Raw genomic sequence first — 15,381 nt, forward strand, 5'->3', positions numbered from 1 at the left:
AATGATAAAAACTACTCTCAGAAAAAGTAGCACACTTTCAGAGAAATTAAAAACAAAAGCCAAACACAATGCATCCCTAGTGAGCTCAGCTCCATCCAAAGTCCTAATTTAACATGGAATTAATCTAAATCTGTACCACTGTCTCAGAGTTTGGGCTAATAGAGTAAGGAAAATGCATGTAAAACTCAGTTCCTGGGTTAATTTAAAAATATTTCTGTCATACAGGTTTCCAGCTGCTTTCTTGCTCCAAACTGTCTGGTCCTGGCCTCTACTAGGAAAAGTTAAGAACCTCTCTAGGGTTCAGCTAATCTATACATAATCAGACCTGTGATGCATAAACAAAAGCTGTGCTTTGCATAGATATAAATTGTCATTTGACAGGAAATTTATTCTGGGTGAAATGCTTTGCATTTTGCAACTGCAGATATGCCAAATCTTTTAAGTGTAAAGCTCTAAGGCAGAAAATGACCTTATGAGGCTTTCTATTCAGAGCTGCATGACATCCTGAATGAGTTCAGGAACATGCAGATGGCAGCTGCAAAAAGACATCTGATTGTAAGCTCTTCAAGATTTCCATGAAGAACAAATATACAGTCCATTTATTTCAAAAAGTTTAAGAGCATTTTCAATTTATTGGAATGCTTTTTTTTATTGTGCCTCAAATAGCAGCACTATTCCAAGTAAAATATCCTGTCAGGATGCAGAGTAAAATGCTGAAGTAATATGTACTGACATTCTAACTTCAATGTGTAAAGAAAATATGTGAGAAATATAGTAGTGAACATTATTTTTTCACAGCTTCCACTGCTTTGCGGTGATGGAAGTAATGGCTTTCCCTAGAAATTGCTGATTGTGGTTAACTGCTGTCCCCTTGCACAAGCAAGTGAGAAAAGGCTGAAGTCATCCAGGCGAAGAGAGGAATATGTACTTTGTAAAACCAAAGTACTGGTGTAAGATTAATGAGGCATTTTTTTTAATATGAATTTTTAATACTAATTTCTTCTTAGATTACAATTCAAAATACTTTTTCAATTCAATGCAGGATTTTGTATAAAAATTTCATGCATTTTCTAGCATGTATTTGAAGTGGAAGGAGTGTTAATCTTTGGTTATTTTAAAGGGAATATGAAAGCCATTTTCATACCAAATGGTTTTTAAAAATGTTATAATGACTTTTTATTCTGGAAACCTCATGCTAAAGGTACCTTAATGCATGAGCTGATCAACCTCAGGATTAAATTCTAAATGAAAGCTCAATAATTTTTTTATTAGTAAGTTGTAAAATTCAAGAAATGAAGAATGGGAGGGCCATAAGAAACATTTTTCTTTTTCATAATGGAGCCTACTAAAAATAACTTTATTCTTAGATTCTTTTTCTTAATGAGGTTTTGTTTTGGTTTGTTTTGGTTTTTGGTTTTTTTTTGTTTTGTTTTTGTTTCATTTTGACATTGCAATGTTATAAGGCCCTCCTTGGAGATAACAGTTCATAAAAGAAACATTCTTTCCTGCCTTGAAATTTTTGTGAAAATTTCTCAAAGAAGAAAGGAAGAAGATAATTTCCTTTTACATCTTTGGCTTAAACCGAAGATATAAAAGGAAATTACCCTCTTCCTCTACACACCTATACAGAGATTACATTGGGAAAAACAGTAAAAAAATCTGTGAAGTGAGGAGCAAAAAAGGAACTTCAGGGAAGTCAACAATTTATTGCCATTGTGTAAAAAATGCAAAAGCAGAAATTAGAAGCAGAAATTAGAAATTAAGACATTTCATTTAAAATATTTTGCATCAAAATATCATTACTTTTCATTAAGTTTACTTAAACTGTTTTAAGCTTTTTGAAGAGACAATCTCAGGAAACAGAAAAATATAAGGACTGCTTTTGAGGTGAAATGAGTATGCTACCAATTTCCCATTTCTAACATGCTAACAATTGCTGATAGAAAAGTATTAAGTAATACATATACTTTGCGTGGACATTTTAATGTCTATGTGTACTCATAAAAATCTCAAAAAAATAAATTGATGATTTTTTTTTAAATGAATTGGTTACGTTCTTTAGATAGTATGTGTGTATTGATAATTCTGATAAAAAATTATAATGTCTTCACATATAGAAAAAATACTAAACAGAACAATAAGAAATTCAGAAAAGCAGGTCAAGGGTCTACATTATTAAAAAAAAGCGCATTTGTAGTTATATCATATCATCGTATACCATATCAATTTCTGGATACAAATAGTTTTGAAGTTCTGAGTTCTTGTAGCCCTACTGTACTAGCATTTATTTTGACCTGTGAATTGACAAATCCAAAATACATAACAGGCTCATATAATAACTCAATTAGAAAGAGAGAAATATTGATGGGTTTTTTAGGTTTGTTTTTGTATTATGGAACCCCTCATTGTAGGTTCGATCTGGAAATTTTTCACTGGACATTTTTACTTCCCTGACAATTTAATGAGATAACATTGCATAATGAAACCATGTACTTTCAGATTTTTCATGATATTTGAGGCTTTAAGTATAACTTTTATTTAATTTGTTATTTCTCCCGGCACTCAGCATAAGGAATGAGTGTCTCTGAAGGAAACTCTGAAGTGTTCCCTTTTTTTTTATTATTTATTTTTTTCCATTGCTGCTTGCTGCATTTTCTCAATTTATTTGGCATTGATTCATGAATGAGCTTTAAAAAATCTTAGAACCATGGATTTAAAAGCTTTTCAAACTGCAGTTTTAGCAAAGGAGGCAATGGACCATATCTAAATAGAACACGTGGGGCCTTTTCTCTGAAATCAATCATCTAGGCTCCATTTCAGTTCATGCAGAGTCAGACCTGTCAGAAGGATATTGAAATCTAACAGCTCACTGATCAGCAACAGCAAAACAAGGAAAACAGATTTAATTTTTCAGTCCCACTCCCAGAGGGACATCCATGCCTACAAAGATTAAAACTCATTGACACAGGTGGAGAATTTTCCTTGGAGTAGAAACTTTTTTTAAGAAAACACAGAAACACAGGAGCAGGAAGAGGACAGGTTTTTGATATTACCTTATGAAGATCTTGGAGGTGGCTGTCCACCCCAGCTGTACATCTGACCACCCATGCTGCAGTATCATGCTTCTCATTCTTCTTTATTCCCTCACCTGAGTTAATTCTGTCCTGAGTGTTGGATATTCAGCTCTAAAAGAGACTACAGTGCCATAGCAAGGCAGAAGTTGTGATAAGGATGTTGAAAGGTGGTTTATACAGCCAGGGTGAAATCTAGTTCAACTGAGCCTGATTTAGACTTCACCTATATTAGAAAAAATATTTTATAAGAGTGAATGTGCAAAGACAAAGAGTTGGAATTGGAGGCACTATACTTACACTATATATGTTTTAAGATGATTACTTTAGATCAGCTCTGATTTGATCCTGTAGACTGGATGTTCACCAGTATTTCATAGTTAAAGAGTTTATTAAGAGTCTTATTCTAAAGAAATAAACCCTCCTTGTAGGTCCTCTGCTCAAGGCCCCTTACCAGCACAGTATCAATCCATTTGATACACTCCAGTTTCTTAGCATTCCTCCAGAAATGGATGCAAATATCCCAGATGTAACCTTATTAGCACAGGGTAGAGGTCAAAAACCACTTTGCTGAGTTTCTCCTAAAGAAGTTCAGTTTGTGGTTTGAAATGTGGACTCCAGTACAGCATCTAGTTTTGTTCTTGAAAGGCTTCATAAGTTTTATGCTTGCTTAATCAAGTTTATCAAGGTCCCTCAGAACTACAGATCATTCTTTCATCGTGTGAGTTATTTTGCTCCATTTTTTCTGCAAATTTCCTCTGGGTGCTCTCTGTCATTGCTCACATTACTGATAAAAATAATGGACCAAATGGATTCCCATATCCTCCTGATACTATTACAGTCACCAACAGGACCAGCTCATTGATTCACACTCTTTGATCTTAGTAATCCATCTATTTTTATCACCCAGTACTCTGTTCAAAACATCAGCTCCCAACTAAGAATGCAAGTGAGAGCTGGTGTCACAAGATCTACCTGCATCCAGGAGTGTCACAGTCACCACTCTCCTGTCATCCATAAAGACAGCAACTTGTTTGCAGAAGGCAAGAAGACTGAATAGACATCATCCTTGAAAAATTCATTTTGACTCCTCCTCATTTCTGTCCTGTTTTTTTTACATCTAAAGAAAGAGATTAATTCCATTACTCCAAGATCTGTCTAGGGGCAGAGGTGGTCACAATTTCCCTTCTTGCTCTTTTGAAGGAAAAATACATTGCATTAACTTTGTTCTGATTGTGATGAACCCCTCCCAGAAATTCAAGGTTTTCCACCAAGAGAATGTTTTGCTGCAGTTCTCTCTGTTTTCATTAAAACTCATACAGTTTTTTTTCTCCATAGCAACCTCCCAGGTATTCTAATTAGGTGAAATTAGCTGATGTCTGCTCTTCTAAAACCTTTCCTAGCATTTCAAAACTCATATATAAAAATCTACAGAATCCTCTTTTTTACTAGCTGCCAACTACAAACTGGGAGGTTGCCAAGCAGAAGGGAAGTGGGAACTGTACTTTCTGTAATGCAGTCAACAGTCCTTAATCAGGCACAGAACCCTGAGGGCTCTAAGGTAATTCATTCCACTCAGCTAAATGGAAAATTATTAAAATAACATCACATACTTTTATAATGTCTTCTCTCCAGGGTTCTCAAAGTGCTTTGTAATAATTAATTAATTAACTAAGCCTTGTAACATGACTTTGGCATAAAATACTACTATAGTCAAATCTACAAATGAATCTGCTCATAATGAATATGTATGTCAGCTCAAGAAAGATGATGTGCCTGTAAACTTGCCTATTCTTTCAGTTAATGTCTAAGAAAAATGAGATTAATTGGTTTTTTGGATGATAGCATTTCTTTGTCACCCAGAGACTAGAGGCAAACCTTCAGCAAATCCCTTTTATCCAGAAAGAAATATTTTACTAAATATCCATTAATTCAAAATGTAACCACATATTGTAGCAGTACAATTCAATAAATTCAATTGTAAAAGATACAAAACAAAGGAAATGAAATGGTGTTGGAGTTTTTGAAAGTATTATCTCTAGTTATGATGTAAACTCCCAATGGGAAATAAATTTCAAATTCTTTTTTTAAAATTTGAAAGCAGCAGGAGGAATAAGCAGATGATTCTGGCACTCAGATAGGAATTGGAACACACAGATTCTAGGAACTATCATTCTGAGCTGGAGCAAAATCCTGGTCCTCTATATTGGCCAGAAGAAAATATGTTGTCTTTTTTTCAATAACTATTTCAGTTCTGATTGCTGTAATAAAAAGAGTATTTGATGTAAAATTTCCTGTGATATATCTACAAAACTCATAGATAAGAACAATCAGGAAAACCAAATGTCGGCTATGAAACTAGGCCCTTCCCTTGATACAAGTCAAGAGTTAATCTATAAAATACAAAATTTGCCACTTAAGAAAAGTATTACATATATATATATATCTTTAAAATCCACAGTTAGCATTAAGTTCCAAGATTTCATAAATTGATTTCTGCAGCACATATATGCTCTAGTGATGTGGGGTAGTGTAATGTCTAGACCTATAGAAGAATAAGATAAAGGAAAAATATAAATGAAGCTTTTTAATGCAAAAATTTAATTGCAGAATAGTTAGTTCTACTGAATGAATGTCAAACACATGAACAAAATCAGAGAAGACACCTTATTAACAAATTAATGTAGCATTAAATCTAGTATTACCATATAGACCAATTTCCTTCTCATTTGTATGGTTTCATTATGCCAGCCATGACCTTAAGTTGAGATAAACCTACTCAGAGGTTGACTTTTTACTCTGTTTCAAATTTTATGTTTTAGAGAATAACCTTACCTAGTTTTAATACTAATTTACCAATGTTACTTTCAGGCATAGAGGACAGGGACCATGATTGTTCCAGTTCTTAATGTTTCTGTTATATTCAGTTTGTCATCTGGGCATTCAACTCATTCTACTCACATGAAAATATTTTCAAAAATATAGTGCAGACCTCTTTATATAACTATAATGTTTCAAATGCTTTTATGAACAATATCTGCACACAGTATTGTACTGATTCCAAAGTAACAGAAATTATCCATAGAATAATACTTAACCTGGCAATTAACTAGCTAACCCATATACAGAATAGCTATATTAAAAATTATTTAGCAAATAGTGAAAGGCAAATGAAAGCAAAAGGGTATTCCTATTGTAATGGAAGAAAGTAAAAACAGCTGCACAATGGAAAAATCAGTGAATCAGTTTACTTATTTAAAAATATAGTGTGAGTTTTAGTACTTTATTCTTTGTTCTGCTTTCTAGCCTTTAATTCTACTTCTTACTCATTTTGTTGTTGTTAAATCATAGAGTGTTTTTTTTGCAGAAGGACTATATTGTCAAACTATTTTTATGTATTTCCCAGTATACATTGGATTTTAATCTCCTATTTGCAGACTTTTCACATTTCAGATCTGTGAACTATTCCAAGTTGTCTTTCAAAGACTGCTGGTTTTAGCAAGCAGAGCTTTTCATGTGGTCCTCATCTGAATTATTGCTGACAACATAATATCTGTATTTTTCTAGCCTGAATGAGCTCTCATTACTAGTATTTTTCTACAGAGTTGCACATTTTTTTCCTGCTTAAGAGAGTTGCAATGTCATATATTAAGTCTGTGGCTAGTGTTGCTGTTGTCTACAAGCAAATGTCAGAAAAGTGTCATTTAATGGATAAGATTAAAGTAATAAATTTTTTCAAAAGTTATAATAATTCAATGTTTATATATGTTGCTTAAGTATCAATTCCAAATTAAAAAGAGATACACACATAAATATTAAGGAAATAATTGATTTATTATCATAACATAAAGCAGATTTAAATTTTTATAGTTACTTTTGAAGGAAAATATGAGCCACAAGACTATCAATTATTTGCACAGCTTTCTATCATGATAAAAATTGTAGTCTGTGTTGGTTTTTTTGTTTTTTTTTTTTTCCCTGGAGTAAAGAAATTGAAAATAGAAGCAAAGCTGTGGAGAATATAGGAATTAAATTAGTGAAAAATTATAGTGTATGAAGCACAAAACTTATTCCCTAGTGACAATTCCACCACCTTGAAAACCACTAAGAACTAGTTTCAACCCTCAGTTAGGAACAACGATGGGAGGTAATAGAGAATACATTAAAAAATGTCGTGCTTAATGTAAAAAAAGAAGCAATTAAAATCTGACAGTTAGTTTTAAGTGACTAGCAGTCAGTAAATAAGAGGAGAGGAGAGCTGATCATGAAAGAGAAAGGACATAATTAAATAATAAGTAATGTTTTTGTGGATTGACTTTCACATCCCTGCTTTTAGCTAGAATAAATTGCGTCACGCATCTCACCACCTGTCATAGGTGGGAACAATTAAAATAATTCACCCCCATCATGCCTGCAAAGGAATATGTGTGGGAACTTGAGAAGGGGGAAAGCAGCATGGTCTGGGAATATTTTTTGAAAAAGTCATGTTACCAGAAAATGTAAATGACTGCATTCAAAGTTCAAAAAGTTGGTTACGTTCTTCTGTTCATAACAATAGGAGAAGGGAGACTGACTAAAAAGATGTCTCTAGAACAGCATCATATCTACAAGAGTGGATGGAAACACATATTTGAAGAAAAAGCTAAACACAAGACTATTTTCCAAATACCCTCACACCTTGGATTTTTGCTGCAAAGACTTAATGAATCACACATCACTTCTGTAGTAAGTCATAGGAAGTTTTTTCTTTTCCTGGAAGCTTACTATACTGCCTTAAGTCTCTATGTTTTTATCATACATCACAGCCAGTGTGGGGTACTTCCATTTTTACAGTAGCTACATTGCATGGTGTGTGCCCCACAGACATCAATGACAGTAAAGTTCCTCGTGTGCAGCTTGGTAAACATCACACACTGGGCATCAAGGTATGAGAGAAACCAAAGGAAACCAAACCTGTCAAAACATTTCTGAGGTCACAATTTACAGATGCAGAAATATGTTTGGAGGAATTTCAGTGCTCAAAATAAGAGGATACACCAATAAAAGACATTGTGTCTGACAAAGTGCAGAAGAATATACAACCTGCATTCTAGGATTGCGCAAATCAGACCATAAAACTGCATTTGTAGATGTGCTACAGATGGATAACCTCATGTCAAGGAACAAAATTCTGTTCCCATATTAATATATCACAGAAAAAAAAAACCAAAAAAAAACAAAATAAGCCCATCTTCAGATCCACAGGAAAAGTAAGATTCTAAGTTAAGCTGAGTTCCTTATCTAAAACCTAATCCACTTTTAAAATGAACTTGTATCCATTTTTTCTTTTTTACAAGGTGATTTTTACAATGGATTTTTGATTGACTTAACTTCTGCATGAATACTGACTTCAACAACAAAAATGGGAACTGGGATTAAAGGATATCCAAATATTTGGCAGGAAACTTCTAGCAAGGGTAGAGCAGAAGCTAGGAAAACTATGTATGGTAAGTCAGGAGCACTTGTATGTACAGGGGAACTGTTGACTACTATATTGCTGACTCTGTGACAATAAGGGTGGGATGGAACACTTTTTATGAGAGTGATGAGGGAACACTTTTTATGAGAGTGATGAGTGCTTTATCAGAGCAGAATCATCCCACAAAAATATTGCAATTTAAACAGTGTTTTCTCTGCATAGTTTTCTTTAGTCCAAGGTGGAGATTCCTGTAAAATTTCAGAAAGGAGTGAGAAGACAAGGAGGAAGAAGCCCCAAAATTTACCATTTTCAGTGAAAGTTTCTGACAGAGTACATTAATAATTATTTGGGAAGATTTAATTTCATTTCAAGGCATTAAGGAAATACACTTTGAAACCTCACAAGTTAGTAGAACATTTAGTTGTTTTCTGGATAGGTTCTAATAACAAAGACACTTCAAAAACTGAAGCATATATGAACTATGATGAAAATAGAAAATGCATTCATACCTAATAATTCCATGTGAACCAGACTAGTTTTCTGTCAGTGGTAAGAGACTGAATGTATGTCATTAACAAAAGCTAATAAAGCAAAAACAAAATCTTGAAAAGGCTGTTCATACCTTTCCTTATTTAATTTGGTATTTTCTTAATGGAAATATTAGAGAGTAGGAACAGCATTAAGTGTGTGTCTAATATCAAAAAACATATTCAACACCAAAAGAAAATCCCAGGAGACCAGTACTCCCAGACTAATTTGTTTGCTACCGCCTGTAATCCATTTTACTATCCCTGACTCTTTTTGACCAGATTCTGATTTCAGAGATTGGATTGTTTTGTTATGTGCTGTTTTTTTGTTACATATTGTTTTACTTTTAATCTTGCCTACTTCTGAAGCCTCGTATTGAAAACCTGTCAGACGCTACCTCATTTTTCATCTTCCAGTGTCTGTCCTCAGACTTTGCTTCACCAACTTTTCTTTCTCTAGAAAGTTGTGATATTGTATGTATTGTGTCACTACATACGTGATATTGGTTGGTTATTTTTTTCCCTGCCCTCTGTCTCCTGCCAAAGGTCACTTTTTCAGCAGGTTTCACCTGTCACACAGTCAGAAAATAGTAAGTAGGTGGCATTTCATAGGCATAATGTCCAAGCATGAATCTTTTAAAATGTAGCTTTTGAAAAGAGGTCCTTAAAGGGACAAGAGTCATAAAAAAGTAATAATATTGAAGTAAGACACTTCTCTCACTTCACAGGTTTTTTAAAAAGATCAGTTTAATATGCTTGGAAGCAATTAAGTTTAAAAATAGTATGATCTTTTGGCCTATTATAATTCATGGCAAATAATATTCAAAGTACATGTCCTGAATTTATATATATATATATAGACCAGGGTCTCCCAAAAACTCCTGGAAACCAAGACATTTTTAAGAGGCAATGCTGATAGATTTCTTTTTTATTTTGATAAAAAAAAAGTTTAAACAACAATATGAAATTTTTTTTCCAACCAAAGGTGAAAATGAAAGACTCCAAAGATGTGTTCAGATTTTCTCTTATGCTAATATTTTGTTTCAACTTCAGATAAACACAGTTTCCACATAATGCAACTGACATGTTTATTAGAGTCTTCTGCAAGAGCAATTTCCTTTCTGATATATTCTTTCACAGATTGCAGTATTAAAGTTGGAAGATGAATAGAGAAGAGGGAATAAAGATCAAATCTTGAACTGATAGAAAAGGATAACATATTAAAAAAAAGTGGAATATATGCAATATTTTCACAGCTATTCTAAGCAGTAAGAGCTATATGAAGATGCTATAAATTCTTTTCACAGTAAAAGACTCTCAGTGGCAGACTTGAAAACATAAAGCCCTAGACAACTCCATCTGGATTAGACAAAGACAGAGAAATAATATTTGGCCCAAATTAAGCCAGCACTTTACGTATGACACCAGATCCAAATCAGCAGTAGGCTAAAGCTTCATCATTTAAGCTTTTATGCCTGTTTTCACCAAATATAGATCCTTGTTCTGACAGACTCTCACAAAAAGGTCAAAACACGGATCTGGAGAAATGGCCTCAAATACATGTTTTCAAAAGTTATATTTTGTTAGAAGACCAAGAATCAAACCCTCTAAATTAAAAAAATAATCACAATAAAATTTATTTTTAATGTTTCATAGAAAAATAATTACCAACAACACTTCCTAAGATCATTTTTAACACATAAAAAGTAATAGTTACTTGCATAGTGTCTGTACTAATTTATTTCAGTGCAAATAAAAAGACCACTTCAGATAAAATTATCAGAGTTCACAGAATATGTGTATTGTGTTTTATATTATTTTCAAGGATAAACAATTGATACAAGTATGGTGTTTCATTTTTTGCCCATTCACAATGGGTTACCTAAGGGCCATGCAATCCGCTATCAAATAATCCATTTTGATTCTTGCATGTGTAGGCTACCCCAAATTATATTTATGTTTAACTACATATGTTAAGAATTAGTCAAATTATCCAAATACCAAAATTAATGAAGGACAATATCTCTCTGCTTTCCCTCTCTGCCCCCAAGTATGGTGCAAGGAACATTTCAGGGTGCATTTACCAAATGCAAAGTTCAAGCATGTAGTGTGTTCATCTCACAGCACCTGTTGGTAAAATTAGAGCTCTTGTACAACCCACTATTGAAAACAATGGACTCAAAAGAGTTAAAGATTATTTGACATCTGCAAGAAAATATTTTTCAGAGAAGTTGTTTCTCAATTAGGACTAACAAACCCTACTCATTACAGGCTTCTTCTATAATACTGTTGTTATAGGTGCATTAAGACACTTACATACAATTCTCAATTTGGTTCCCTCTTTCAGTCTTTAATTGGCATCTCTTCTCTTTCTCATTCCTTAAGTAATGCCAGTTACTTCTCCTGTTCCCTAATTACTGAGTGAGAGTGACAATTTTATGCCTGTTTCCAAACTATGCATGTAGTAACTGCCCTGCTATGAGGTGAAAAGTGTAAGAGGAAAAAGCTTCAGTATTGCGTAAAAACCAGTAATTTTCAAAAAGCTCACAACACCTTCATATTTCAAGATGTGTTTGCTTCTGCTAGTGATCACTTCACAGATAAATGAACAGACTCAGCAACTCCATGAGCTTTTTTCCTGAGGAACCAAGGTATAGACAGACTTCTCGGCACCAGCCAAGATCTTGTCTCCTAGCTTCAACTTTTATTCTGGCTTCTAGCCTTAATTTATAGTCTGATTTAATAAGGGTTATACATATTTTTTTCAAATATCTTAATTTTATTCCACATTTTAATTATATTCAGAACAGAGACAGGTCCATATTATTCCATAATAATTATGGAATTTGGATTATAAATGTGGATTATGCTGTGTTTTATATGTCACCAGAGAAGTTTTCCTTAAGTAAACTTAAAAAAAAAAAAACCAAAAAAAAACCCTATAGTTTCCATATCTATTTTTGTACATACATTTTGTGTAGATATGTTAGAGATTTCCAGTCTTGATTCTGCCACAAAACAAGAAATTATGGCTTTATCTCTCCTATGCACATCAGTTTTCCCTGCTAGCAATTATTTCACTGTAATCACTACTTAAACCTAATTCATCTTAACATACATTTGCAGAATCAGATATCCAGATTGGGTCATAGATGTTAGTGCTTACATACAGAAATATGACTGCTAGATTATAGAGGTTTTTTTCTCTTTTGGATAAGCAATCATTTCTGTCTTCCCTCTAATGGGCACACAGTGTTCAGCTGTCCCTCGGCAGCCAGCAGCATGGAATTGTTCCCTTCTGTTGCACAGCTCCAAGACAACAAGGTGGCAAATGATTAGCATGAGTAAGATAAGGCTGTGAGCAAGTGATTGGCTTGTATGGCTTTGCACTCTGACTCCTGTCTCTGCTTGATACTCGGTTTCATTTTTCTCCCACCCTAGTTCTAACAGAAAACATCTTGATACTACGTCCTCAAGCCCTCATCTCAAGAAAAAGGTCTCGTTTTTACCAGAGGCTTATGGCACTGAAATCTGTGCTCTCATTTTCCCTTTGAATGCTTCCAAGATAAGAGGTCACATTACCAGAACACTCAGCCTGAGTCAGAGCAAGCAGCATTTTCTCTTAGTCTCTTATTATCTTAAGAGTAGTTTCCTAAGTTCCAGGCTATGATACAGTCAGCTGATAAGAGAGAGGCTCGTAGGTCTAACATATTCCATAGAGCTAGAAGCATTTCTGATTTTAAATTAGGGAGGGGAAAATGACTACAAGAGAGGCACTTTTTAAACAGAAAAAAAAGAACAAAAAGTTATCAGCATGATATTACTGACTGTGAGGGAACTGTACTACCCTGGATTAGTAGGGAACCCAAAAGGAGTATTTTTTCCCTGTATTTTTGTTGATGTCTTGTATTTTGCTATCCTTCTTAAAAGATTTCCTTTTTCACCTTTCGATCAACAACTGAGTTTTTTATGTTTGGTTTGCTTTTGGTGGGTTTTGGGGTTTTTTTTAGTTGATTGGTTCATTGGATAGTAATTTTTTGTTCTTTTTTTGTGTTTTTTTGCCAAATAAAACTTAATTTTTCATTTCTAAGCAGGGACTTTCATGTTCCTTTAAGAGAGATACCTTTCAAAGAGAAAATGCATAAAATAATGCCTAACAGGTGAAAGTGATATTATTTTTCATTATTTATAATGAAACTACATTAAAACTAATATTCAATAACTTCTGCATTTACAAATCAGTGAACTAAGGAGTTACAAAAAAAAATTAAAGTAATTCTAAATATCAGGGGGCATCTAGAAGGAAATAAAAAGGTTTTCATTGATCCAACATTCAGAAATGTTTATAGGTTCAACCCATAACAGAAAAACTGAAATCTGATTTTGAGCAACAGTGAGCAAACAAAATGACAGAAAAAAGAAAAAAGGTTTTCATAAAGTCAATTTTTAAATAAGATAAAGTTTTCCATTGTTTTCTTCCAAATAAATTCATGATTCCCTTTAGACATAAATTTAAAATTAATGTCTTTAAAAAAATACAACAATCATAATTCATTAAATCAAGAAATCCAAAGCTATAAAAGACAAGGACTCACGCATTGCAGGATGGTATTATCATTTGTCAGCAGGCTATTAAGGGTTTTTAATTTAATTAATTATGTCCAACTGAATCACATTTTAGCAGTTATGTTACTTTACATAGAGAAAGAATTTTTTATCGTTAGTTCTCTTTTGTAGACAATGATTTTTTTAGATTAGTTTAGATCTAGTATATTTGGTTTATAATTACTTATATAGATAATTTTTATAGTGAAAAATCTTTGAAATAATGCAAATATGAATGTTTTAAAGTAGAAGTCTTTTTATATTTTTATATTTTGCAAATAAATTCAGCAAAATCCTGGATTAATGGTGATATCTTCCTCAAGATTTCCTTAAGAGCAAGAGCAATGCAGCTAATACAGTTTCTTCAAAGAATTTCTATTTCAATTTTCTCTTTCCTTCCGTTAATTATATATATTAACTAGATAATGCAGTGTCTCACTTGTAAAGACAAATTTTTAAACTGCAGTCTATTAATCTGCTCTGAGACAAAATCCATGAAGGAGAATCTGAATTTTATATTGCCATAGGATTTCTTTCCCCTTTTCTACAATGAATATTTGCAGAGTGGAATTAAGTTCCTGAAAGTGAAAGGTTTAATAAAATCCAGTTGAGAGTATAAATGCAATGTGTGAGTTTTCCTATTTGCTTAAGTAGGAAAACTTGTGTTGTAAGTGGACAGCTTAACTTTTTTTTCTTTTCTCCAGGACGAAGGTGACAGGAAGAAAGAAACCAGTTCTGCAGAGATTGCATCCCACAACTAAAATTTGTCATTATCAATATATTATCTTAAAATTATCTGTTATACTACACTCTGAATTAAATGAATGAAAATTATTAACTGTTAGCACTAAGAAAAGATATTTTTTGCTTCTTTGGTGGGTGGAAAGTTGATGTCCTGTGCAGAACATGAAAAAAATCAAACTGTAAAAGTACAAGTCCTTGGAAATTCTCTGGACATTGCAGGAAAGAGTGTTTTGTAAAACAGCATTCAACTTGCTTCCTTTCTGTAAGCATACTCAATACTGCTGATATGGTTAAAATTGCTCAGTTATTTTTCAGCCATAATGACCAACAGCTTTAAGAAGTGCAGATTACAGCCACCCATCTACTCAGTAATGAACATGTTTATATGTGTTACAGGCTTACATCTACTCAGATGCAGCCCTAAAAGAAAATGAATTCTTATCTGCATCCACCCAAAAGACCACTAATTGGCTTCAGATACAGACAAAATAACGGAGGTTGATCTGGGCCTACATGACCAATGGAGCCATTGGCAACTGGTGACACCCATGAGAGTTAGAAAGTGACAAATAATGAAAATGTTAATACCTTAGTGGGAACACATCCTCGTGTGTCCGTCACTGAGGAAGGCTGTCCCAGCAGGCACTGCCAGGCACTAGCCAGGGCTGGGACACACACACACTGCATCAAAGGGAGCATTCTGGACCCCAGTGCTGATCACAGCCTCACCAGGGCAGCAGGGGCCTGAGTTGGTGGTCAAGTGTATTTTCAGGGCAAATTCTGTTTATCATTCTGGTTTAACATTTGCAAGATCCACAATATTAAAGTGTTTGCTACTATAAACCTTGGAGTGAACTGCAATGTTTGTGAGAAAAACTGCTCTCAAATGCATAGTAGGAATGACTGAAAGAGAGTCTAGCTTGACTGCTTTCAGAATAACTTCTTGGTACATCAGGGACCTATGTTTTTGTGCTTA

Source organism: Molothrus ater, chromosome 1 (genome assembly GCF_012460135.2).
Source record: "Molothrus ater isolate BHLD 08-10-18 breed brown headed cowbird chromosome 1, BPBGC_Mater_1.1, whole genome shotgun sequence".
Classification (NCBI taxonomy): domain Eukaryota; kingdom Metazoa; phylum Chordata; class Aves; order Passeriformes; family Icteridae; genus Molothrus; species Molothrus ater.